Source organism: Schistocerca piceifrons, chromosome 7 (genome assembly GCF_021461385.2).
Source record: "Schistocerca piceifrons isolate TAMUIC-IGC-003096 chromosome 7, iqSchPice1.1, whole genome shotgun sequence".
NCBI lineage: Eukaryota > Metazoa > Arthropoda > Insecta > Orthoptera > Acrididae > Schistocerca > Schistocerca piceifrons.
This window is the reverse complement of record NC_060144.1, coordinates 525,577,827-525,597,223: the sequence shown is the minus strand read 5'-3', so window position 1 is coordinate 525,597,223 and position 19,397 is coordinate 525,577,827. Positions and strand designations below refer to the sequence as shown.

The window sequence follows — 19,397 nt, the reverse complement described above, 5'->3', positions numbered from 1 at the left end:
CGCTCCTATGTGTGATGCAGCGTCAAGGATAATTGCAGCCATGGTCTCCGAGCTGATAGTCCATGCTGCTGGAAACGTCGTCGAACTGTTCGTGCAGATGGTTGTTGTCTTGCAAACGTCCCCATCTGTTGACTCAGGTATCGAGACGTGGCTGCACGATCCGTTACAGCCATGCGGATAAGATGGCTGTCATCTCGACTGCTAGTGATACGAGGGCGTTGGGATCCAGCAAGGCGTTCCGTATTACCCTCCTCAACCCACCGATTCCCTATTGTGCTAACATTCAATGGATCTCGACCAACGCAAGCAGCAATGTTGTGATACGATAAACCGCAATCGCGATAGGCTACAATCCGACCTTTTTCAAAGTCGGAAACGTTATGGTACGCGTTTCTCCTCCTTACACGAGGCATCACAAAAACGTTTCACCAGGCAACGCCGGTCAACTGCTGTTTGTGTATGAGAAATCGGTTGGAAAGTTTACATGTCAGCACGTAGTAGGTGTCGCCACCCGCGCCAACCTTGTGTGAATGCTCTGAAAAGTTAATCATTTGCATATCACAGCATCTTCTTTGTGCCGGTTAAATTTCGCGTCTGTAGCAGGTCATCTTCTTGGTGTAGCAATTTTAATGGCCAGTAGTGTAGTTGCCTCAGTTGGCAGATGCTTTAAAGCCTTCGGTATCGGAGGTTTTCCTTTCTGGGTTCGAAGTGGGACTCTTAAATTTCCACACTAAGCAGCGCCTTCCTGCGTCCGCCTTCGACACGCCGGTGGGACAGGCAGCCTGGCGGTCGCACCGTTCCGCGGCCGTAATAAAACGTCGTTTAGCTCGATGCGGCGTGAATATCCATTAGGCGGCGGTGGCGCCGCGACAATGGCCTAACGTCAGGTGTCGGCTAATACGTGTGATTACGGCCGCTAGCCTAGGACAGGCGAGCCGACGCTAGCAGAGGCGAGGCGGGGTGAGGTCCAGCGCGGCCAGCCCCGGTAATTGCGGGGGCGAGTCCTCCCCCAGCCTCCCCCTCCCCCCTCCCCTACCCTTGGGGTCAGGGGTCGGCCGATCCCGAAGCGCCCTCCCCTGCGCTGGTCGCCCTTGGGCACGCGGAAGGCCGCCGCGTCGCTGCGTTTTGGGCGCGGCAGCCGACTACAAAGAGACGCCGGCGCGGCGCAGCGCAGCCGCACCCTGCGCCACACTACGGCTGACAGGGCCGCGGCAAAAGCACTTGTCGGGTCGTGCGCCGGCTATTAAGGCTGCCGGACGGCGCGAGTTATTGTTTCTGCGTCGTGACTGAAACTGCATTAACGTTATGTCAGTGCTTGGACACTGGAACAGCGAAACGAAATAGGACAACTTGTAGAGGGCGATATTCGGCACGGACTTCAATGCGAGATGCCTTTAATAGGTTCCACAACGAAACATTGTCTCGAAATTTGGTAGAAAATCCGAAGAAATTCTGGTCGTATGCAAAGTACACAAGCGGCAAGACGCAATCAATACCTTCGCTGCGCAGTGCCGATGCTACTGTTACCGACGACTGTGCCGCTACAGCGGAGTTATTGAACACAGTTTCCCGAAATTCCTTCACCAGGGAAGACGAATGGAATATTCCAGAATTTGAAACACAAACAGCTGCTAGCATGTGTTTCTTAGAAGTAGATACCTTAGGGGTATCGCTTGATACGGGCAAGTCTTCAGGTCCAAATTGTATACCGATTAGGTTCCTTTCAGATTACGCTGATACAATAGCTTCCTACTTAGCAATCATATACAATCGCTCGCGCACCGGTAGATCTATACCTACAGATTGGAAAATTGCGCAGGTCGCACCAGTGTTTAAGAAGGGTAGTAGGAGTAATCCATCGAACTACGGACCTATATCATTGACGTCGGTTTGCAGTAGGGTTTTGGAGCATATACTGTATTCAAACAATATGAATCACCTCGAAGGGAACGATCTATTGCCGGCCGCGGTGGTCTAGCGGTTCTAGGCGCTCAGTCCGGAACCGCGCGACTGCTACGGTCGCAGGTTCGAATCCTGCCTCGGTCATGGATGTGTGTGATGTCCTTAGGTTAGTTAGGTTTAAGTATTTGTAAGTTCTAGGTGTAACGCCGGAAATGCATATCCTCCTATTTCCATGTATTGTACTATTAATTTTTTTTCCTTGTTTTGTTACCTCAAGATATGACGTTTCTGTCTCTTTATATATTGTAATTGTTTTACTGTTTGTATATATATATTTATGCACTCATGTCGATGTATAATTGGTTTGTTTCGTAAATGTTATTTGTATTTTTACGCTGGGTCTTGCCTAGGGAAAACTGCTATCGAACGATTACATCGATAGGTCGTGTGAAGACTCAAAGTGTGTAGGATCTTTGGTAGTGTTAACTCTGCCGCGTGGGGCGCGGGCAGAGAGAGTCTGGCGGGAGTAGCGAGTGGAGCAGGTGTTGTGTGACGCTCCCGCGAGTTGCCGCGCTTTCGGGGTTTGGCAGCATGTAATTGCGCTCGACTCGCGATGATAGTTTCTGACATGGTGTCGCGGACGGGAAGCATTAGCTGGCGCATATCAAGAGCCCGTTTCGCCTGGTGACCGTGTCGAGAAGAAGGCGCGCCAACATCCAGCTTCTGCAACAGCGACGGCCGACAATGAGTGACTGTCGCCACCTCCTCGATCGACGGCTTCAAACCTTCAATCAACCAACAAGGAAGACTAAAAGCACGTAAAGTTTCAGAACTGTATGGCAGACCTCAGCTTTTCAAATTGTTCCATTTGCCTCGCAAAATTACAGCAACTTAGCATGAACCTTTGTTGCTCATTGTCCCAATTTCATTGCCAAGCAGGGTCCCTTCCTTTTCCGAAATGAACCCGAGAGTCGTTGAAATTCAAACGCCAGCATTAAAATAATATAATTAGATTCCACTGCTTTAATTTCAAAGTTCAGTAGCTGGCTACAATATTTAGGTTACACGAGCACAAATTTAGAGTGCGAGTTTTGTTAGCATATTTTAGCTTACCTGTGACTGCAGCTCAGCTTGGTACGTACTAAATTTTACTATTGTTAATAGTTCAGAATCATTTAATTCAAGTTCAAAGTTAAATCTCTTGTTTCTAAATTGCGTAGAGTCAAGTTGCTTTTGAAATGATTGTTGAAGTAGTCCAAGACTAACCGTATTTTACTGCATTTCGATGTGCTTCAGAAAGAAAGCTCACTATTAACTTCAGTCACTAAATTAACTTTCGATTTTCCGGTTTTATTAATTCTTTTGCTAAATTAAGTCAGAGTGTAGCGAAATTTATTACTTCTGACAAACTTTCAGTTTTCACACTACACATGTCAACCTTCAGTTGCCACGCTTCTAGTGTTAATTATATGTGTAATAACCTTTCTTTTTCAGTTACTATAGTAATTGTCCTTAGGACTGGCGACCGTGATTTCCCCCAAATCTCAAATATCTAATTACCGCTAGTTAATTGTTAACGTAACGGCCGCACATTTACTTCCTTTATTAACTTTATCCCTATTTCAAAATTAATTTCCACCAGTTTCATTTGCATTTTTCCTTTCATTTAGATGTAACCTTTTCCTCCCTCTTTACCGATAGATTAACTTCGGTGACGATTGCTTTTCCCAAATTTCCATTAGGTACACGCGGTTTAATTTTTCACTGTCATGAAGGTCGATAAGTGAGGGGGGAGGTTACACGTGGCGACCTGGTGACAGGACAATCTTCAAATTTGAGGTTGTTCTGGACACGAATTTTGCATTGCGCAAATCTCGTAACAAAGTACTGGTTACGAAATGGTCGATACGTCAGCGAGAATATTCGTGTGAGGAATCCTAATTAGAGTTGAGATTTTGCATTTATATTGAAAATTATTAAAATGAGTGAAGGCAACAATTACCAAAATTTGGTAGACTTAGATACGGAACAATCGGTCGAACAGTGGGAAACGCGCACAGCGGTACCCATTGTTCCGGGGCAGGCGGCTAGCATGAAAGATGCGACCGCCGAAACGCAACAAAGAGCAGAAATGGAATTCCAGACTTTAGAAAATGTTTCGGAATCGAAAGTGAAAATCAAATCTGAATCCCTTGATGACGAATACGGGGGGACAATGAAAGAGGAAGCCGCTACGGAAGTAAAACCGGTGGTTTCCGGGAATTTAACTGATTTATTGAATGTTTTGATTAACGAAATCAAGAGTCAATCGGCAGAAATTAAAGATCAGGCTGCCAAGCAAGAAGCTCAGGCTGCCGAGCAAGCAGCTCTGGCTGCCAAGCAAGTAGCTCAGTCTGAAAAAATTGAACGAATGCTAGACAATCAGAACAAAGCTATTAATGTTGTTAACAACAATGTTGAAGTTGTTAACACAAAAGTTGATAAAATGAAAGACGATATTGTCGTGATTAATACCGAAATCGGTAACCTTAAACAGGAAATGATAGGCGTTCAGGCGGAAATTGCGAGCATAAATACTCGTTTTGATTCCGAAATTAGCAGAATCGAGAAAAGTGTAGGAGACGCAGTTGCTCCGATCATCGAGAATAAGGTGACGGAACAAATTCAATTAGTGAGAAAAGAGGATCAACAGAAGGTGGAAACTTTAAAGGCTTTAGTATCCGAAGTAGATACCAAAGTGACGAAGCAGGCTAACACCTGCGAAGAGAAAAAGAGGGAAGTGGAAACGCTTGCGACAACCACTTGCCAAGTGATTACGAGGGTGTCGGAATTAGAAAGGAAACTTGACGAAAAACAGAGCTATGTGCCAATCTGTGCACATAGCTCGGAGTTGTTGACGAAAGAGGAGCGGTTCGACCCCTTGAAAAAAGGCGGTATACACCCGACGGATTTCATTAAAAATTGTGAAAGAGTTTTACCCAGATCATGGACTAATGAGAGAAAAATTAATGCGGTTATTGATGTGTTGGCTGGTGATGCCAAGCGTTGGGGCCTAAGCCTCAACATTACGAACCTGACTTTTGACGAGTTTAAAAATTTGTTTCTGGCTGAATACTGGTCAGAGCAAAAACAGCAAAGTGTCTGGCGCGAATTTGTCGTATCGAGGCCTTTCGATGCGAATTCGCGCGGTTCGATGAAGGAGTTTTGTGAGGTCTGGATCCGCAAGTTGGAATATTTGCGTGATCGCCGCACGGAATCCGAAATAGTCTGGGAACTCTACATGAAGCTTCTAGAGGATACAAAACGATACGTAGGAAGCAATTACAGGACAATCAATGATTTCCTGGAAAGAGTGGAGGATGAGGACAATTGGCGCAATAATCGCGACAGTGGTAGAGGCCGTGGTAACAACAATGGGTACCACAACTACGATAACCATGGGAATAATGCATACCGCAACCATGGCAGCAATAACAATAATGGTTCGGACCGTAATAACAATCGGTACAATGCAAATAATAACCGGAATGACGGAAACCAGTATCATACTAACGTGATACGGGCTTCACAGAATAGTAATAACGCCAGAGGGTGTGACCAGCCGCCTCAGCAGCATCCGGGGAGCGTATCTGCTGGGACGAGACAGGGAAACCATTAGCCGCGCCGGTGAGGGGCCGACCGGGCGTGGAGAAATTTTGGCGGCCCAATACCAGGAGAAAACCCAGGTGTCGTCGTTATGAAAATTCCGTATGGAATAATCAACGGCGGGAGAGTGTGCCAGTGTTAGGAGAAAGGAGTGCGCCCACAAGTAGTAGATCAGCTGTAGACACGGCAGTAGGAAGTACATTCACTGTCAGTGAGAACAATTTAAGTAGTGTTCCGGAAATCGATTATAAAGTGGCAGCTGTAATACCCACAACGGAACTGGAGATTGAGTTTAAGAATGATTCGCAAGTGTTGAAAGAAGATCAGATGTCGGATAAAACGTCCGTCATCGAGCGAGGAGATGCAGAGAGGGATGAGGTCTGGTTAAGGCAGTTCGGTCGCTTATACGACGAACTAAGAGATTATAGGGGCCTGTACGGGAGAAGTGTTTATGGGGAGCGCGGGCAGGATTTGCCGCGTCTCGTCCCGCAGGAAGTTAGCGATTGTGAAGTGATAGAAAGTTCTGGCCCTAACCGGCAGACTTTACTAGAAATAGTTGATGTTAATGGGGAGCACGAGCAAGATGCGTCGTGTTTCGTCCCGCAGGAGTTGAATGTTGAAGTAGTAACGGAAAGTTCTGGCCCTAACCGGCAGACTTTACCGAAAGTTGTAATGGTAGAAGTAGCCGACCCATCCGACGCGAACATCCAGTTTAAACATTGCGAGAGTATTAAGGAGAAAGATTACGAAAATTTTAGTGATAGCCGAACACGATTGGTAGAAAAGCACGTAGATTACAGCGTGTATGAGTTTAGAGCTGACATTATACGGTCAGAAGATAACAGTGTGGGTTGCGCAGATCTAGAGGAAGTAATTGCAGATACTACTGGGCACATGTCTCCAGGTAGATTGGCAGATGAGATCAATCTGATTAAAGAGGAATCAACGAAGGTGACAATTAGTGAATTGATAGCAAAGCAACACTCACTAGTTGACGAGTTACAGGAAAAGGTTTCGGTATTGGAGGCGAAGCTACAGACTAAGCCTCAGGACAGACGTGTTGAAATTAAAACTGTAAGTGAACAGAGGCTGAAAAAGCCGCCAGATAAACCGGATTTAGGATCAAAGCCGGATGGTTTGTTCTGGAATGACCTGGATATAGACGAGGATTTACTGTGGGAAAATAAAGAAACAGTCGAGGACAAGTGTAGACAGATAGTAGTGTCTGTTAATATGCACGACCTACAACTAAACGTGTTGATTGACACCGGTGCAGAATTGAGTGCTGTATCTGGGAAAATATTTGAGTTACTGAAAGACAGACCTGGCATCGTAGTTATGCCAGTAACAGGAGTGAAAATTATCGGTGCTACTGGGAAGGCCAGTAAACCGGTCACAAAACAGATTTTTGTCAACTTCGAGATATGTGGGGCACGATTTGAACAAGAGTTTGTCGTCGTGCAAGACTTAACTACGGAAGTAATTATCGGGTTAGATTGGCTATTAAAGTACCGTGCAGTGATTAACTGCGAAAGCAAAACTTTGACATGTATGTCCCAAGATAAAACAATAGTAGTTAGTTTTGACGAGGCAGGAGACGGTGTGCATAGGCAATACCAGCCTATACACATTGTTAACTGGCCGAATGGTATTGACGTAGGTATGAATTTGAACTACTGTAATGTGAGGAATCTCGGCATTGACAATAGTGTAGAAACTGAATTGGAAAGTATTGTAGACGGTGTGTCAAACGTAACACACGAACAAAGACGAGGCCGACTTTCCCGTACCTATTGCCATCACAACCATAGGGCATGGGGCAAATATGTAGCAGTATTTGAGAGAATTATGAACACCTTGAGACATGAATCGACGGGATTTTCTCCAGAGGAAATCCTGTTGGATGATAGAAGTAAAAGTTTAGTGGAAGAGATAATCAAATTCCCTCCACGGATTGACATTAGTATTGGTGTGAAAAAAGATCGTTTGCGAGAAGTAATGAAGCTAAAAGCTGATGCTCGCATACGTCGTCTGACGCTAAAGCGCGTTTTGCTAAGTTTGCAATCGGAGACTTAGTACTTGTAAAAGCTCATGAGAAATCGAGCGAGGTAGACAATGAAATCTCTAAATTTAAGTTTGTTTATAATGGACCATATAAAGTCATTGGTATACCTCACACAAATGCTTATTGCTTAGAGTATCCAAGCTCTGGAAAACGATTAGGTATACGGAATATAGTAGACTTGAAATTGTACCAACCTAGGATCGATTAATACCACACAATGCGTAATTTGTACAATATGTAAATATAGAGTGTAAGATTTAAGGTTTGCTAGATTGCCATGCTTTTGCCTGACCAAGAGGACATTAAAGAAGTTGTAATTAATAAGTAATTAATTTTGACTAAATGATTTAAGAGAAAGTTATTATTTATCAATTGAAAAATCCAAGCTGCTAGTTTAAGTTTTCAGCTGAGTCACAGTAGATTAAGCAATGTAAATATGATTTTGTAACTAGCTGTAAGATTTCATGAATATGTGTTTTACTAGTCATTGCCGATGTACTTAGACGGTGTTTTAAGTTTCAGGCTAATACATGCGTGTGATGATGGACAGTGTTGAGTTATCCACTGTGATAGTGTTAATGGACTCCTTGAGATTACTCGGGAGTGAGTTTTTCCCAAAGAATTCAGTGAAGCGGACGTTCTGGAAACGCCGTTAGACAGGCGAGTGAGATCAAGCGTGCCGCACAGGCGGGCGCAACAATACTGACGAGGCGGAGCCGCTGTCGGCTCTTGTGCCGCCGTAGGCTCTCCGTGCCGCTCTCGGCATTCTTTGTACTTGCGGGTACGAAAGGCGGAATTGTTTTTCTTCCCGGACAGCTGATGTGAAAGAATTCTGCTGTCAATATTTATGTTTTTTTTCGATCTACTGAATATTATTTTCTTGTTTAGCGTTAAGTAGATTCTCGTGACGAGAATATTAATTATGAAAAGGTTATATAAAATGTGTAGTCTATTTAATTATTTATTTGCGTGTTTTGATCTACCTGTTTTTATGACCATGCAATCTAATTAATTTTGCAAATAGTATTCCATTTCTCATAGTGTTACGAATTTTAATGATTTTGGAATAGCTAAACCATTTTCTATATTTTCTATGAATTTTAATATGTTGTCAACCTGTTTTATTTTGTGCAAGGTGACAGAGTGGAATAAGATTAGGAGTGTCTCCACTCAATTATTATGGTCTAAAAATTGATTTATGGTTAATTAGACGAATGCTAACTTTTGTTGATGTTTTGAGCATATGCATTTCCGCTGTTTCTTTTTTGGGACATTTTCTGAGTCTGTTTACGTTACACGAACATCCTCAGAAAATGTGGGGCACGTGTAACGCCGGAAATGCATATCCTCCTATTTCCATCTATTGTACTATTAATTTTTTTTCCTTGTTTTGTTACCTCAAGATATGACGTTTCTGTCTCTTTATATATTGTAATTGTTTTACTGTTTGTATATATATATTTATGCACTCATGTCGATGTATAATTGGTTTGTTTCGTAAATATTATTTGTATTTTTACGCTGGGTCTTGCCTAGGGAAAACTGCTATCGAACGATTACATCGATAGGTCGTGTGAAGACTCAAAGTGTGTAGGATCTTTGGTAGTGTTAACTCTGCCGCGTGGGGCGCGGGCAGAGAGAGTCTGGCGGGAGTAGCTAGTGGAGCAGGTGTTGTGTGACGCTCCCGCGAGTTGCCGCGCTTTCGGGGTTTGGCAGCATGTAATTGCGCTCGACTCGCGATGATAGTTTCTGACATGGTGTCGCGGACGGGAAGCATTAGCTGGCGCACATCAAGAGCCCGTTTCGCCTGGTGACCGTGTCGAGAAGAAGGCGCGCCAACATCCAGCTTCTGCAACAGCGACGGCCGACAATGAGTGACTGTCGCCACCTCCTCGATCGACGGCTTCAAACCTTCAATCAACCAACAAGGAAGACTAAAAGCACGTAAAGTTTCAGAACTGTATGGCAGACCTCAGCTTTTCAAATTGTTCCATTTGCCTCGCAAAATTACAGCAACTTAGCATGAACCTTTGTTGCTCATTGTCCCAATTTCATTGCCAAGCAGGGTCCCTTCCTTTTCCGAAATGAACCCGAGAGTCGTTGAAATTCAAACGCCAGCATTAAAATAATATAATTAGATTCCACTGCTTTAATTTCAAAGTTCAGTAGCTGGCTACAATATTTAGGTTACACGAGCACAAATTTAGAGTGCGAGTTTTGTTAGCATATTTTAGCTTACCTGTGACTGCAGCTCAGCTTGGTACGTACTAAATTTTACTATTGTTAATAGTTCAGAACCATTTAATTCAAGTTCAAAGTTAAATCTCTTGTTTCTAAATTGCGTAGAGTCAAGTTGCTTTTGAAATGATTGTTGAAGTAGTCCAAGACTAACCGTATTTTACTGGATTTCGATGTGCTTCAGAAAGAAAGCTCACTATTAACTTCAGTCACTAAATTAACTTTCGATTTTCCGGTTTTATTAATTCTTTTGCTAAATTAAGTCAGAGTGTAGCGAAATTTATTACTTCTGACAAACTTTCAGTTTTCACACTACACGTGTCAACCTTCAGTTGCCACGCTTCTAGTGTTAATTATATGTGTAATAACCTTTCTTTTTCAGTTACTATAGTAATTGTCCTTAGGACTGGCGACCGTGATTTCCCCCAAATCTCAAATATCTAATTACCGCTAGTTAATTGTTAACGTAACGGCCGCACATTTACTTCCTTTATTAACTTTATCCCTATTTCAAAATTAATTTCCACCAGTTTCATTTGCATTTTTCCTTTCATTTAGATGTAACCTTTTCCTCCCTCTTTACCGATAGATTAACTTCGGTGACGATTGCTTTTCCCAAATTTCCATTAGGTACACGCGGTTTAATTTTTCACTGTCATGAAGGTCGATAAGTGAGGGGGGTGGTTACATAGGGGACTGATGACCACAGATGTTAAGTCCCAGAGTGCTCAGAGCCATTTGAACCATTTTTTGGAATGATCTATTGATACGTAATCAGCATGGTTTCAGAAAACATCGTTCTTGTGCAACGCAGCAAGCTCTTTATTCTCACAAAGTAATGGCCGCTATCGACAGGGGATCTCAAGTTGATTCCGTCTTTCTAGATTTCCGGAAAGCTTTTGACACCGTTCCTCACAAGCGACTTCTAATCAAGCTGCGGGACTATAGGGTATCGTCTCAGTTGTGCGACTGGATTCGTGATTTCCTGTCAGTAAGGTTGCAGTTCGTAGTAATAGATGGCAAATCATCGAGTAAAACTGAAGTGATATCAGGTGTTCCCCAGGGAAGCGTCCTGAGACCTCTGCTGTTCCTGATCTATATAAATGACCTGGGTGACAATCTGAGCAGTTCTCTTAGGTTGTTCGCAGATGATACTGTAATTTACCGTCTAGTAAGGTCATCCGAAGACCAGTATCAGTTGCAAAGCGATTTAGAAAAGATCGCTGTATTGTGTGGTAGGTAGCATTGGCGCTAAATAACGAAAAGTGTGAGGTGATCCACAAGGGTTCCGAAAGAAATCCGTTGGAATTCGGTTACTCCATAAATAGTACAATTCTCAAGGCTGTCAATTCAACTAAGTACCTGGGTGCTAAAATTACGAATAACTTCAGTTCGTTCGTCCTCTGTTAGAATATTGCTGCGTGGTGTGGGATCCTTACCAGGTGGGATTGACGGAGGACATCGAAAGGGTGCAAAAAAGGGCAGCCCGTTTTGTATTATCACGTAATAGGGGAGAGAGTATGGCAGATATGATACGCGAGTTGGAATGGAAGTCATTAAAGCAAAGACGTTTTTCGTCGAGGCGAGATCTATTTACGAAATTTCAGTCATCAACTTTCTCTTTTGAATGCGAAAATATTTTGTTCAGCCCAACCTACTTAGGTAGGAATGACTATCAAAATAAAATAAGAGAAATCAGAGCTCGAACAGAAAAGTTCAGGTGCTCGTTTTTCCCGCGCGCTGTTCGGGAGTGGAATGGTAGGGATTGGATTGTTTGGGGGAAGAGACCAAACAGCGAGGTCATCGGTCTCATCGGATTAGGGAAGGACGCGGAAGGAAGTCGGCCGTGGCCTTTCAAAGGAACCATCCCGGCATTTGCCTATAACGATTTAGGGAAATCACGGAAAACCTAAATCAGGATGGCTGGACGCGGGATTGAACCGTCGTCCTCCCGAATGAATGGTAGGGCGATAGTATGATTGTGGTTCGATGAACCCTCTGCCAAGCACTTAAATGTGAATTGCAGAGTAGTCATGTAGATGTAGATGTAGATGTAGAACTCTTTACGCTGAGCCGTAAGACACAGCTGTGATCTGTTTCTACTGAGACGTAATGAAGTCTGACCACACGCACTAATCTTTGCGCGGCTGGCACCGCTGGACAGCGTAGTCATTTCTCATAACGTGATCATTGTTTTGCTCTGCCTTGTTTTAGTGCACAAAAACATCTAGGGTCATACGCACGCATGTTAAAACTGTATACCCGCGCGGGATTAGCCGAGCGGTCTAAGGGGGCTCCAGTCATGGACTGTGCGGCTGGACCCGGCGGAGGTTCGAGTCCTCCTTCGGGCATGGGTGTGTGTGTTTGTCCTTAGGATAATTTAGGTTAGGTTAGCAGTTAAGTACCATAAGATTTCACACACATTTGAACATTTTTTAAAACTGTAGAACACGAAGACAAAGAGACGAATTAAAAACGACTACCCGTCAATCTCAGTCGACGGATGAAAAGACAGCTAAAATCAGGTATGTGGAGATAGGTCTATAAAATACGCCATAGAGTAACGGTGGTCCAGAACTAAAAATTAAATGTACTTCGCCATATTGCTACGACGGACAAAAAGTAAAACGCGGTCGACAGCCCGCGCGTCGTTCTCTAAAACGGCCGATGAAAGAAGTGCAGTCCGTCAGGATATGGCGGACACCCAAACCTCGGGCACAATGTCCACAAAGTGGTGGGGGAGCACCACATAACAAATGACATCTACATTTATACTCCGCAAGCCACCCAACGGTGTATGGCGGAGGGCACATTACGTGCCACTGTCATTAACTCCCTTTCCTGTTCCAGTCGCGTATGGTTCGCGGGAAGAACGACTGCCGGAGAGCCTCCGTGCGCGCTCTAATCTCTCTAATTTTACATTCGTGATCTCCTCGGGGGGTATAATTAGGGGGAAGCAATATATTCGATACCTCATCCAGAAACGCACCCTCTCGAAACCTGGACAGCAAGCTACACCGCGATGCAGAGCGCCTCTCTTGCAGAGTCTGCCATTTTTTTTCTAAGCATCTCCGTAACGCTATCACGCTTACCAAATAACCCTGTGACGAAACGCGCCGCTCTTCTTTGGATCTTCTCTATCTCCTCTGTCAACCCGACCTGGTACGGATCCCACATTGATGAGCAATACTCAAGTACAGGTCGAACGAGTGTTTTGTAAGCCACCTCCTTTGTTGATGGATTATATTTTCTAAGGACTCTCCCAATGAGTCTCAACCTGGCACCCACCTTACTAACAATTAATTTTATATGATCATTCCATTTCAAATTGTTCCGTACGCATACTTCCAGATATTTTACAGAAGTAACTGCTACCAGTGTTTGTTCCGCTATCATATAATCATACAATAAAGGATCCTTCTTTCTGTGTATTCGCAATACATTACATTTGTCTACGTTAAGGGTCAGTTGCCACTCCCTGCACCAAGTGCGTATCCACTGCAGATCTTCCTGCATTTCGCTGCAATTTTCTAATGCTGCAACTTCTCTGTATACTACAGCATCATCCGCGAAAAGCCGCATGGAACTTCCGACACTATCTACTAGGTCATTTATATATATTGTGAAAAGCAATGGTCCCATGACACTCCCCTGTGGCACGCCAGAGGTTACTTTATCGTCTGTAAGCGTCTCTCCATTGAGAACAACATGCAGTGTTCTGCTTGCTAAAAACTCTTCAATCCAGCCACACAGCTGTAATGATATTCCGTAGGCTCTTACTTTGTTTATCAGGCGACAGTGCGAAACTGTATCGAACGCTTCCAGAAGTCAAGGAAAAGGCATCTACCTGGGAGCCATTATCTAATATTTTCTTGGTCTCATGAACAAATAAAGCGAGTTGGGTCTCACACGATCGCTGTTTCCGGAATCCATGTTGATTCCTACAGAGAAGATTTTGGGTTTCCAGAAATGACATAATACGCGAGCAGAAAACATATTCTAAAATTCTACAACAGATCGATGTGAGGGATATAGGCCTATAGTTTTGCGCATCTGCTCGACGACCCTTCTTGAAAACTGGAACTACCTGTGCTGTTTTCCTATCATTTGGAACCTTCCGTTCCTCTAGAGACTTGCGGTACACGGCTGTTAGAAGGGGGGCAAGTTCTTACGTGTTCTCTGTGTAGAATCGAATTGGTATCCCGTCAGGTCCAGTGGACTTTCTTCTGCTGAGTGATTCAGTTACTTTTCTATTCCTTGGACACTTGTTTCGATGTCAGCCATTTTTTCGTTCGTGCGAGGATTTAGAGAAGGAACTGCAGTGCGGTTTTCCTCTGTGAAACAGCTTTGGAAAATAGTATTTCAGCTTTACGCGTGTCATCCTCTGTTTCAGTGCCATTATCATCCCAGAGTGTCTGGGATGGCTCAAAAGACAGTGCCCAATACGCAGCCTTGTTAAAGTGATCTTCTTGCGGGGAGAGGGCGGAGAGGAGGTCGTCCAAGCTGCTGGAAGACGCTTAATAACCAGGAGCTTGTACCCATGGAAGGAAGACGGTGGCTATGCCAAAGTGACACCGAGATCATCTGAGGGAATGTAAGAACTGGAGGGCTGAGGTACAAGGACTGCAGCCTTGGCAGCATCGTCAGCGGCCTCGTTTCCTGTCAGACAGACGTGACCAGGAACCCACATAAACATCACAGTAGCTCAGTCAAGAGTGAGCAAGTGACAGCTTTCCTGGGCCCCTTGCACAAAGAGGAGGGCGATGTGCAGCACACAGAGGCTTTGAAGGGCGCTGAGAGAGTCTCAGCAGATGACACAATTGGAAAGCCAGTGTCGCCGGATGTACTGCGTGACCTGATACAGGGTAGAGATCGGTCGTTCGCAAACTACCGGGTTCAAAGGAACGGTTCATCAAGATGAACGGAAGGAGAGAAGAACGAATTCTAAGGAACGGTCTTTCATAGTTCACTTCGGTCTCGGCTTTCTACTTATAGGTTGCGGGAACCGTCTGTCTCGGTCTCGTCTCGCTCGAGCGGATTCGTCCTTCTTGGTGTAGCCACTCGTCGCAGTTGCATTGCCGACTGCTCCTAGTTAGTCCAGTATGGAGTTGTTCGTTTCGATCGCTGCGCGCGCCCACTCTAGATCTGTTTCCAACTTCTTTTGAACTCTGGCCTTCTGGTTGTTTTCGTATTATATTCAGCGTCCACGACCGGTAATTAAAATGTATTTTATAATTACGTAAAAATTACGTTGGATTTAATGCATACATCTTTGCAGGTTTCTAGAGGGCATATCAGCTTACTTCATTATTTCTATAAACAGCAGAAGACATTCTTATACAGAGGCAAGTTCTTTGTTATTACACATGCAAAGGATGTCGGCACGGCACACACGAGTGGCCATTTTCCGTCTTCTTTTTTTTTTTTTTTTTTTTTTTTTTTTTTTTTTTTTTTTATCTAAGGTAAAACAGCATGTTCATTGTCATGGAAGGCAGACCGAATAACAACCGAATGAAGCTCGCGCTCCATAATCGAGTGTCTGGTGTCTTATATTGTAAAGAGAATATGATATCTCCTACAGTGGCACAGGGTGGAATACGATAAATCGGCCCCGAGTACTAGACTCTTCATTGTCGCCCACCAATCGTCATCTAATGTTCAGAAGATAATTGTTTGTATTAGCTTATCTGTTATTCATTGTCGGCCTAATTATTACATATTTATCTATTCTCGTAGTAGCGCTCAACAAATCCAGCGTAATTGTCGAGCAGTCTGTACTCGGAGCCGGTTTTCCGTGCGCCACGTTATATTATTTCACTGCCATCAGCCTCCCAATGTCATAGAAAGGCTCAAAGTGCTGTGGAGTCACTAAACCTACATTCACAAGTATGCGAGAATTGTAAGGACACTGCACACTAGATGGAAGCACCAGGTTTCAAGTTTTCGAAAGAACTGTATACCATGCGCAAATGAATAGTGAACGAGCAAAACGAACATTACGCAAAAAGGAGCGATCACCAGTTACCAAGGGTGAACCAGCTTGCCCATCCCTAATACAGGGCGAAGAGCTCCGTTGTAAATACTGGGCAGTGTTCCGGAATCCTATACCGAGAAAAGTCGGCGCCAATGACGAAGGCGCATCCGACGCCATCATCATCTCCCGCATGTATTATTAGGCTCTGTCGGTTACTCCTACTTACGGAGAACCGTCTAACAAGGGTACTTTACGAATTGGCCCTCTTCCATTTTCTGCAAACTTATATGCCTTGCAGGGCATTTCCGGGACGTCCGTTTCCGAAAGAAGTTTGAAAAAAAAAAAAGCAGAAACAGCCACTAGACTAATAGAATTGCTCAAAACACAAGCTGAAAACCCAGTCTTACAAATCTTAAAAAAAGAGAATATGACAAACATTAAGTTAGCCCCACCCAAACATAGTGAAAACTAAACACGGAAAAACTAAGAGAACTAAGAAGTTCAAGTATATAGGAAAAGTAACTGAACAAGATACTTCGGAGAAAAAAGTGATCAAAGCAAGAGTTAATAAGTTGAAAACAGCATAATACCTCAATAAGGAAATGTATAATAGGAGGCGAATATCCGTCAATGCCACACTTTCTTAGTACTCTACAGTAATTCGCCCCCCAGCACTTTATGCAGCAGAATGTTTTACTCTGAACAGAATTACTAAACACAGCCTACCGTAGTCACTTCACAAAAAAGACGAAGTAAATATTCCAGAATTCGAATCAAGAATAGCTTCCAACATGTGTAAGATAGAAGTAAATATCCTTGGAGTAGTGAAGCAACTTAATTATAGGCCCATATCATTAACGCCGATATGCAGCAGGATTTTGGAACGTATATTGTGTTCGAACATTATGAATTACCTCGAAGAGAACGCTCTATTGACACAGTCAACACGGATTTAGAAAACGTTCTTGTGAAACACAATTAGCTAAAGAGGATATGTTGAGTGCTATCGACAAGGGATTTCAAACTGATTCAGTATTTCTAGATTTCCAGAAATGTTTTGACACTGTATCACACAAGTGGTCTGTGATCAAATTGTGTGCTTGTGGAATATTGTCTCAGCTATGCGACTGGATTCCTGATCTCTTCTCAGAGGTCACAGTTCGTAGTAATTGACAGAAAGCCATCGATTAAAATAGAAGTTATTTCTGGCGTTCCCCAAGGTAGTGCTATAGGCCCTCTGCTGTTCCTTATCCATACAAATGGTTTAGGAGGTAATCTATGCTGCCGTCTTAGGCTGTTTGCAGATGATGCTGTCGTTTATCGTCTAGTAAGGTCATCAGAAGATCGAAACCAATAGCAAAACGATTTAGATATGATTTCTGTATCATGAGTGCTAAAGAGAATCGGTTAAACATGCTTGTACGATAAAGGCACTAAATTCAACTAAATATATAGGTATTACGATTACGAACAACTTGAATTGGAAAGAACAAATAGAATATGTAGTGGAGAAGCCGAACCAACGACTGCGCTATATTGGCAGAACACTTAGAAGATGCAACAGATCTACTGAAGAGAATGCCTACATTACGCTTGTCCGTCCTGTTTTGGAGTATTGCTCCGCAGTGTGGGATCCTTACCAGATAGGAGTAAATCTAGGAAGTTCAAAGAAGGACAGCACGTTTTGTATCATCGAGAAATAGCGGAGTGTCACGGACATGATAAAGGATTTGGGTGTACATCATTCAAACAAAGTCGTTTTTCGTTGCGGTGGAATCTCTAACGAAATTTCAATCACCAAGTTAATCCAACGAATGCGAAAATATTTTGTTGATGCCGACCTACACAGGGATAAAAGATCATCAGAATAAAATAAGGGAAATCAGAACTCGCACGGAAAGCAGAGATGTTTGTTTTTCCGGATGCTGTTCGAGAGTAGAATAATAGACAGTTAGTGCGAAGATGGTTCAATGAACCCTCCGCTAGTCACGTAAGTACGATTTGCAGAGTAGCCATGTAGATGTAGAAGTAGGCGGAAAGGCAATGATGGAAGCGCTGGAAGTTCAAATGGTTCAAATGGCTCTGAGCACTGTGGGTCTTAGCTGGTGAGGTCATCAGTCCCCTAGAACTTAGAACTACTTAAACCTCACTAACCTAAGGACATCACACACATCCATGCCCGAGGCAGGATTCGAACCTGCGACCGTAGCGGTCACGCGGTTCCAGACTGAAGCGCCTAGCACCGCCCGGCCACACCGGCCGGCTGCGCTGGAAGTCACAGAAAGAAAAATGTTAAGGAAAATTTTGGGACTAGTTGAAGGGCGAAGATAATACAGAAGATATCATAACAGTGAACTTCATTCGTATATTGAAAAACTTACAGACAAGATTAGGAAAAGAAGAATAGCATCCGAAGGATGAATGCAAGAAACTGATACCAAGTCCTTTTACTTAAAAAAAAACTAAACGGACCCAACGGTACTGACCGGCCCCCGTGTCATACTCAGCTCATAGGCGTCACTGGATGCGGTTACGAAGGGGCATGTGGTCAGCACGCCGCTCTCCCGGCCGTATGTCAGTTTCCGAGATCGGAGTCGCTACTTCTCAATCAAGCAGCTGCTCGGTTTGCCTCACAAGGGCTGAGTGCACCCCGCTTGCCAACAGCGCTCGGCAGACTGGATGGTTACCCACCCAAGTGCTAGCCCAGCCCGACAGCGCTTAACTTCGGTGATCTGACGGGAACCGATGTTACCACTGCAGCAAGGCCGTTGGCGCATTTTACTTATTTCCATAAATTAAAAACCCATAACACATGGTGCAAAGAAGTTGGGACATCGACAAACTCCAACGTACTCCACAAGAAAGTGAAGAATGATTGCCACTCCGAAAGAAATTATAAGGTCTGAACAGTTTCCATGAAAAACGTTGGAAGAAGACTTGAGGCACTTAGACAGAAGGAAGAAAGAGAGAAGCGTCGATAAATGATGTGAAAAATGTGTAAGAAGAAGTAGAAGAACAGATCCCTTTGAAGATTAGAAAGTTACATGTTACAAAGGATAAAACATTTGTGAATTATTAACATGGTTCTTACTAATTGAGCATGTATCGTAGGAGTCTGCCAGTAGGTGGTCGCTGGTCCCTTTAGTAGCAGTATTTTTTAAAAATTTTATTTAGTGTCCATACGTATTACCGAATGGAAATCTAAATTGCCCAGTATTTGAATCCCTATCAGACTCTTAGTTTTAATCTGCCAGGAAGTTTCAGATCAGCGGACATTCAGCTGCAGAGTGAAAATTCATTCAGAAAATAGCCTCGGGGCTATCAAGTCACGTCTCCGCAGTATGCTTTCTTCTGGCAATGCTAGTCCCGAACGCTATGCAGGAGAACTTCTGTGAAGTTGGGAAGGTAGGAGAGATCAGGTACTGGGCAGATACGAAGCTATGAGATGTCAGGAGTCCTGGTTGGATAGCCCGGTCGGTGGAGTACATTCTATCGAAAAACAACTTCTGGAATATCCAGGATCTCGACAACTGCAACAAATCGTCTGACGTGGTAGGAAACACGAGCAACTAA

General features: G+C 43.8%; 1 pseudogene; it reads right to left on the bottom strand.

Moving 5' to 3' along the window:
• Positions 1–18,479: 18,479 nt before the first annotated feature.
• On the bottom strand, positions 18,480–18,597 carry LOC124709349 (annotated as a pseudogene).
• Between the last annotated feature and the right edge of the window lie 800 nt (positions 18,598–19,397).